Source organism: Tenrec ecaudatus, chromosome 9 (assembly GCF_050624435.1).
Source record: "Tenrec ecaudatus isolate mTenEca1 chromosome 9, mTenEca1.hap1, whole genome shotgun sequence".
In the NCBI taxonomy this organism is placed as follows: Eukaryota; Metazoa; Chordata; class Mammalia; order Afrosoricida; family Tenrecidae; genus Tenrec; species Tenrec ecaudatus.
This window is the reverse complement of record NC_134538.1, coordinates 64,738,643-64,747,817: the sequence shown is the minus strand read 5'-3', so window position 1 is coordinate 64,747,817 and position 9,175 is coordinate 64,738,643.

The following is a 9,175-nucleotide window of genomic DNA, read 5'->3' as shown; positions in this document are numbered from 1 at the left end:
AAGCTGAAATGCTCTCAGTGTGCGTCGTTGGTTAAGGTATATTTCCCCAAGTGATGAGAGCTTGATGTCCTCACAGATTGTGCTTATCTTGGGAAGATCAGTGTATAATACACACTCAAATCAATTATTGAATGTATAAAAGCAGATATGATATACAGGATGCCATTATTTATACCTGTACTTGCACATGGTATACACACTGTCATCTGCATGACTCTGCTGGTATTTAAATCTGGCCAATGGACTGTAGTCAAGTCCCATTTTTTCCTGTCTTTATTGCACTAATGAAAAGGTGCATGTGCACAACTACCCAAGCCACTTCGTATTAACCCTTTTGTCCATACTGTGAATCCAGAACCTCTTGTTCCCCATGAGTTAGCTGTATTATCTTCAAGTGGATCCGTGCTTTCTCTTTGTTTTCCTTCATATAACTTAGATGACATAGGAACCCTCCCTCCTGATAGCTGTCTACACACTGTGCTTGTTTTTCTCGGTCTTTCTTGTGACTCAGAATGTGGTCGGACCTACCTAGACCCCTTTGTTATTGATTCCTTGAACTGCATACACCTGATCTGGAGATCTGGGCCCACTGGAAGGAAGACCTCTGCCATGTTGGTCATCTGTTAACCTTAAATCTTCTCCAAACAGTAAGATTGTCCTCAGTTTCTTTTTCATCTTGTTCCAAGTTTGAACAAAAGAACCCTGTATTACCTTTACTAAGATGTCACATTTTGAACTGACTGGGGTGTTGACCACTGTAACCTCAATACCATTATTTTTGTTTCCCGAGTAAAACAGACAGAGTGGGTTTGTCTACCTCACTCTGACATTCACCAGATATTTACTGAAAATCTAAGCATTCCTTTCCTTTGTAAACAAATGGTAACACCATCTTTAGGGCTTAGAACCATAATTTTGCATTTAATGGTATTTTAGAGAGTAGTGGTTTAGAAATGGCTTTTCTGGGTTAGAGTTCACCTCTGAAACTCAGTTTTCCAATCTGTAAAATATAATAATAGTAATTTATAGTTGTTTTTCAGATTAAATGATACAACCATTTTAAGATGAAATGATACAATAAAAGCATACAATACAGTAAATACTTAAGATATATGAAAATTTATTTTTAATGCCATTTTCCCACAAAATGTTGAAGCCTTCTCTTTGATATAATGCATGCCTGAATAGCACATTGCCGAATACTATCACTCAGCGTGGTATATGTATTTTAACTGCATTTGTTGGGTTACCCAAAGGATAGTAAACTATTGTATAGACTCATAAAATATGATTGAGGAAGAGCTGCCTCTCAAAGTAAAACCCACCGTAATGACATAAATTGAGTGAAGCCTGTGAGACCTTCATTTGAAGAATTCTACCCCATGTCTTAGGTCTTAAATTGAGCAGACCTGCAGTCAAGATGCATTGATTGATAATTATTGGTTATATGCTCTTGGTAATAGAAAGGAAGCTGAAGATTCATAATAGAATATCGCAAGACCAACAGCTTGCTATAGCAAACACCTTCTCCGACAACACAGACAGCAGATATACACATGGACTTTTCCAAATGGAATACACAGAAATCAAATTGACTTCATCTGTGGGAAGAGATGGTGGGGAATCTCAAACTCAGCAGCTAAAACCAGGCCAGGGGCTGGCTGTGCAACAGACCGCCAACTGCTCATATGTAAGTTGAGGTTGAAGCTGAAGAAAATTAAAACAAGCTCATGAGAACCAAAATAGAAATTGAGTCTATCCCTCCAGAATTTCATCGCAAGAACAGATTGCTGCATTGAAAACTAATGAGGGAAGATCTGATTAGCTGTGGGAGGACATCAAGAATATCCTTTATGAAGAAAACAAAAGGTCATTAAAAGACATAAAAGCTAAAAATGGCTGTCAGAAGAAATGAAACTTGCTCTTAATCTTACAGTACTCTCTCACTGCCATTGAGTCAATGCTGACTCATTGTGGGTTTCCACGACTACCACTGGTGATGGGAGTAGAAAGCCCAGTCTTTTTCCCAAGGAACTGCTGGTGGTTTTGAACTGCCAACCATGTAGTTTTCCGCCCAATCATAGCCACCATACCACCAAGGCTCCATCCTGAGAAGAATAAAAAAGGGAAAAAAAACACAACTCTATCTCTAAATATAGAGTAGCTAAGGAAAATGAAAGAAATGATGTCAATGATCTGAACAGAAAATTTCAAAGGTCAGCTAGAGAAGACAAATTAAAATATTATATTGAAATGTGCAAAGACCTAGAGTTAGAGAACCAAAAAGTAAAAAACATGCTCAGTATATATTAAAACAAAAGAACTCAAGAAAAAAATCATGCCTTGAATTACAATATAGAAAGATTCTAGAGGCAAAATATTGAACCATACAGGAAGCATACAAAAATAGAAAGAATATATAAAATCACTGTACCAAAAAGAACTAGTCTACATTCAACCATTATCAAGAGATAGCACATGAGTAAGAACTAATGGTACTGAAGGCTGAAGTCCAAGCAGCACAGAAAGCATTAACCCAAAAACAAGGCCCCTGGGGTTAATGAACTACCAACGGAAATGTGTCCACAAGCTGACGAAACACCGGCAGCATTCACTCATCTATGCCAAGAAATCTGGAAGACATCTAGTTAGCCAATGGGCTAGAAGAGATCCATAGTTGTACCCATTCCAAAGAAAAGTGACCCAACACAATGCTCAAATTATAAAACGATAATTGGACTTGTTCAAATTCATTGATATCACACACAAGCAAAGTTTTACTAAAGAGCATAAATGTCATTTGCAGCAGTTACCTTGACAGGGAACTGCCAGAGGTTCAGACCGATTCAAGAGAGAACATGGGACAAGGGATACCATTGCCGATGTCAGATGGACCTTGGCTGAAAGCAGAGACGACCAGAAAAAGATTTACTTGCGTTTTATCGACTATGCCAACTCAATTATCTATGTATAGCCTTGAGAAGAATATGAATTCTAGAACATCTGATTGTGCTATTGTGGAAACTGTGCATGGAACAAGAGGCAGTTGTGGGGACAGAACAAGGGCATAATGCAAAAGACCCCTTTAAGTGTTGAAAGAAAGTAGGGTACTTTGAAGGCTAAGGTATGCCTGACCCAAGACATGTATTTTCAATTGCCTCGTGTGCGTATGAAAGTTGGACCTCGAATAAGGAAAACAGAAGGACTGCTCCATTTGAATTATGCTGCTGGAGAAGAATACTGGAAGTACCAAGGACTGCCGAAAGGACAAACAGGTCTGTCTTAGAATAAGTACAGCCAAAATGTTTCTTAGAGGCAAGGCTGATGCGACTTTGTCTCACACACTTTGGCCATGTCTGGAGAAGCACATCATGTTTGGTAAAGTAGTGGGGCAGCGACACAGGGGACGGTCTCAGGAGGTTGACTGACACAGTGGCTGCAACAGTAAGCTCAAACAGAGGAATAATTGTAAGGCTGGGGCTGGGCCGGGCAGCGTGTTTTTCTGTGGTCCACAGGGCTGCGATGAGTTGGAGCCAACTCCCTGGCACCTAACAACAACATCAACAACAACAACATGCAAGTGGTGAAAGGTGGTGAAAGCATCATTTAAAAAAAAAACACGAATGATGCTGCCCCTTCCTCTATTCAGGCATCTCAGACAATTAGGATTTTTTAAATAGAGCTTTACTCATGTTTTATTGACTGTGCCAAAGCTGGTTCTTTTGAGGTAGAGGTTAATGATTTCACAAATGTTCCATTTTCCCACGCTGCTGTCCCATTCATCCCATCATCTCTAACATGAATTCCCCCTCTCCCTTCAGCACTCCCACTCCTGTTCTTGACTTTTGTAATTCACAAATCAAATGAACCTATAACTGGTTCATGCAGTGGTGCAGATTGGCAAGTGCCAAATCTGGAGGTTTCCCAGCTGGAGGGTTCTCCTGCCTCAAGCACCTGTATTCACTGTCATCGAGCTTTTGAGTTATTGAGCCTGTGTTGACTCTGAGTGACCCCCTGTGGGTTTCTGAGATGGTAACTGGTGATGGGAGTAGAAAGCCCAGTCTTTCTCCCTTGGAGCTTCTGGTGGTTTTGAACTGCTGACCATAAGGATTGCAGCCCGATGCGTAACCACTACACCAGCATGGCTCCTCAAGTGCTTGTAGGAGCTAAGAAACCCAAATCATCAACAGATCACATGTTGGGCTATCTTCTCACAAAGCTGGGGAACCTGGAAAATCAGATGACTGGCTGCTGGCTCAGAAACCAGATGTCAGATGGTAAGGAGCCAGATGCAGGATCCTAGCAAGAAAAAATAACTGCTACTCATTCACTCCCTCGCTCCCATCAAGTCAATACTAACTGGTAGTGATCCTGTATAATTTAGAACTTATGTGGGTTTCTGAGAGTGTAGCAGTTTGCAAGAGGATAAAGTCTCATCTTTCTGCCTTGCAGTGGTAGGTGAATTTGAACTGCTGACCTTGTGATTAGCAGCCCAACACATAGCCATTAGGGCTCCTCTAACTGTGTCACAGCCTTCAATATTTTTTAGATGCAGACCAAACCCTCAAGGAAACTCATCTTTCTGGAGCAAGGTCAGCTATAAGGGTGGTAAATGTGGGTTAAGTGTGGTGACTTGAATCACAGCCTCTATTTTGGGTGACTCAGGATCCATACCACCTTATGCCTGGCTCATTAATGTAACTAGCAACTCAACACCAAATGGTACCATAGTCATAGGCATCGAAGTTAGAATTTACCACCTCTTACACAGTGGAAGATAATTACACGAGACCAAAAATCGAAGAACAATCGCATCATTACAAAACTGCAAGATGACATCATTACATAATTGCTCAAGCATGGAAAAAACTCCTGCCTCTTCAAGTTGTTGCAAAACCTTAACCATCACAAGTTCTATAGACCTTACCTGCACTGATAGCAAGCTGTCCCAACCCCTTGGTGTTCCTCGAGCATCTTATTTGAATACTCTCATTTAATCTTAAAGATAACATATTTTTATTGTGAATTAGACGGGGGTGTACATTTTAGGTCATCAGTTTTATATTCAATAACTTAAATGATTTATCAAGTGTCCCAATCGCTTGCCCGCCTCCACTCCTGGTTGATTCTGCTTCTCCTGCTTGTGGAATACTCTTCTTTCCCCCACCTGGGTAATTATTAAAGTCTGTTTCTCTTGGTATGAACTTTTTGTCTTCATTTTTTTCCTTGACAACAGTGGTATAATACAATATTTATTCTTTTATGATTGCCCAATATTGAATGAGTGCAAAAAAGGCACTGTCTGGTTCTGGTTTGCAAGTAAATGCTTTCAGTTTTTCACCATTTAAGGAACTGTTGCCATTGGTTTTGTATATACAGCCTTTATCATGTAAAGGAATTTCCCTTTTATTCCTGTTTTGCTGAGTGTTTTCAACAGGAATATGTGTTGAATTCTATCAAAGACCTTTTCTGCCTCTGTTATTACGAGGTTTTAGTTCTTATCTTTTACTTGTGGTTGATTACATTGTTTCTCTGATGTTAAACCATCATTGCCTATCTGGAATGAATCCTATTTGATTATGATATATATGTATATTTAATTCTTTTGAATTTGATATATATACATATATATATTCTTTTGGCTAGGATTTTTTTGAGAATCTCAGTGTCTATGTTTGTCAGAGATATGGGCCTATAATTGTCTACTCCGGTAATGTCATTGTGTGGTTTTAGAATCAGAACTATGCTCCCTTCAGAAAATGAGTTTGAGTGCCTTTTCTATCTTCTGGAATAGTTTGTGTAGAGTTAGTGTTAATTCTTCTCTGAATGCTTAGTAGAATTCCCTGGTGAATCTCTCTGAACCTAGACTTCTTTTTGTTGGAATCTTCTTAGTGACCTGGTCTATTGTTTCAGAAGCAGTTCCCCAGGCCTTTATTCCAGCGCACCTCTGGGGGAAGTTCAAGCACTAACCGTTCAGTTACCAGTCAAGTCTGTCACCTGTTTGCACCACCCAGTGGCTTGAGTCTCCTAGTCATCAAAGTGGTAGTTTTGATTTTTAACAATTTAAAGAATTCTTTTGCAGCTGTTCAGTCCAATGTAATGAATACTTTTATTGCCTCAAAGCTGCCTGCATATGTTAGGGTCTCGTCCAGCGAGACCCTCACATGGTGACCCAGAGGGGCAATGAACCTGGAAGGAAGAAAGACACAGAGACATGGGGCAAGACAAGTGCTGATCAAGCCCGTTTATTTTGCCAAAACTCGGGGTATATATTCACAACAGAGAAGGAAGTGGGAGGCACATATTCCAATGAAGCACACTGTGTAACAACCGCACACTGTACAACAACCAATCAGCCACATGTTCCCAATAAGGTACAAAGGGTGCGCAACAGTACTCAAAGACATCGTGGTGACGTCCGCATGCAAATCAAGGCTTACCGGGTAAACTTATCACTATGTTCCTAATATGGTATATCTGCAGTTCAATGGGTGCTCAGTAATTTGACTAATGGCAACAAGGTCAGTTATTGAAACTGCCCATGCTACTGAGCACGTAGTTTGGAATGTGGGGGCGAAGTTGGGCAGGAAACAAAGCCTTGCTGTTAGAAAGCGGCCAAGTTTCTGCTACGTGTCTGAGGCCAGGGTCTTAATGGCTATCGGCTCCCAACATGCATCGGTGTTGATTGTGGATCTATGAAAAATAAAATCCTTGATAATTTTAATTTCCATTCCATTTACCATAATGTTGCTAACTGGTCTAGTTTGTTTTCTTTGGGTTGTGGTGTGAGCCACACTAAAGTATGAAGACCTTGATCTTCATGTCCTCTCCACTTTTAGAAAGCAAGCTTGTGCTATTCGTACATCACAGGTTATTATCGAACCTTCCTGCAACCTGTATGTTCTTCTTCACAGAGTCCAGTTCCTGAAATGATCGGCTTCACAGACAGATCGAATAAGCATGGTGAAAGGACACCAGCCTGACACACACCTTTGCTGCCTGTAAACCATCCCCGCTTGCTCTTTTCAAACAACTGCCTCTTGGGTTATGTACAGTTTTCCTGGGAGTACAATGAGGTGTTCTAGAGTTCTCATCCTTTGCAACCTTAACCATGATGTTGAAGTTGTCAAGGATTTCATATTACTTGGATCTATAACCAATGCCATTGAAATCGTCGCTCAGGAGATCAAAGACATATTACATTGCATTGGGGAAACCTGCTGCTGCTGCTGCAAAAAAAAAACCTTTTAAAAATGTTAAAAAGCAAAGATGTCACTGTAAAGACCATGTGCATCTATTCCAAGCTGTATTGGTTTCAATGACCTCATTTTTTTTTGAAAAACACGGAAAACAGAAGAATTCATGCCTTTGAATTATGATATTGGCAAAGAGTATAAGTATACCATGGATTGTAAGAAGAATGAATAGGTCTATCTTGGAAGAAGAGCTTGTATGTTGTTTACTAGCAAGGCTGGTCAGACTTCTGTCCTTGGGATCTGTGATCAGGAGAAACCAGTCCTTGGAAAAGGACATCATGCTTGGTAGAGAGTCAGCAAACACGAGGAAGCCCCTTGACAAGATGGACTGACCCACGTGGGAATAACGGGTTCTAGCACTGTAGTGGTGGCGAGAACGGCAAAGGCAAGGCAGTACTTCATTCCGTTGTACACAGAGTTCCTATGATGCAAAACCAACTCAACAGTCCCCCAAACAGTCACACTGTCTACCTATTGTGGAGAGTTGGTATACAATTAAGTGAGCGTTAATTAACAAGTGCAAAGAGCTCCGAAAAGCAACTGGTGCATAGTAAGTGCTCAGTAAATGTTAGCTCCAGAACACCCAATTGTGCTAATAGGGAACCTGTACATGTCACAGGTGGTCAGGGTTGTGAGGCTGATGGGGTGGTCACAGGGTTGTCAGTGCATTAAAGACTGCTCGGTAATAACTTCATACAGCCATTTCCAATGGCAACTATGAATGGTGCCTTAGTTCTCTAGTGATGCCATAACAGAAATACCACACGGGGATGACTTTAACAACAGGGAATTTATTCTTTCAAATTTTACGGAGGCTAGAAGTCTGAATTCAATGAGTCAGCTGTAGGGGATGCTTTCTCTTGCTGTTGGTTCACAGTTTAGGAGGAGAGTCTTTGTCTCCTTCTCTGTGGACCTGGCATCCCTTGGAGGTCTCCATGGACTTGGCATTCACCTTCCCCTGCATCTAGGAGGTTTCTAGCACAGGGACCTGGATCCAACGAAATGTTCCCCTTTTATTCTTCTTCCTTGGCGGTGGTAAGTTCCTCTCTTTTTGCTCCCTGCTCTCTCTTGTAAATTAAAGGGAAACTCCACTCCACATCCCAGGGAAACTCCACTCACAGCAGATCAGTGTTATAATGGGATTAAGATTGTTTTCTCCCATCCTTAATCCCTTTACAATTGATTGGCGAGTCAGGGATCATTACATACGTGCCAAATTGTATCATTACATAACTTGTCAACCACTGAGAATCATGGACCAGTCAACTTCGCTCATATATGTCTGCTAATGGTTTTCGGTGCTGCCTAGTTGGTTCAGACGGACAGCAACCCTCTGTACAACGAAAGGAAACACCCCTCAGCCTTGTGCCAGCCTCACAGTTGTCATGTTCGAGTCTATTGTTGCAGCCCCTGTGTCAGTCTATTTCATTAAGAGCTTCCTCTTTTTCACTGACCCGTTATACAAAATATGATGTCATTCCCCAGAGACCCGGCTCTCCAAATAACATGGCCAAACTTTGCGAGACAAAGTTTCAACATTCCTATTTCTTTTTAAAAATTTTAATTAAAAGGTCATTTTATCGGGGCTCTTACAACTCTTATTACAATCCATAAATCCATTGCATCAGGCATATTTGTACCTATGTTGTCATCATTCTTTTCTAGACATTTACTTTCTTTTGAGCCCTTGATAACATTCTCATTTCTAAGGAGTATTTTGACTGTACTTTTTATTTTAATGAATTAATTCATTAAAGATAGCTTTATTGGCATATACTTCACATACATACCATTTTAATCATTCAGTCCTATTAAAAAGATTTGTTCAATCATCAGAATCCATTTCAGAGCATTTTCTTCTTGTGCTCATTGTTAACTCCCCATTTCCCCCATCCTCCCCTCCCATACTCCTAGGCAAT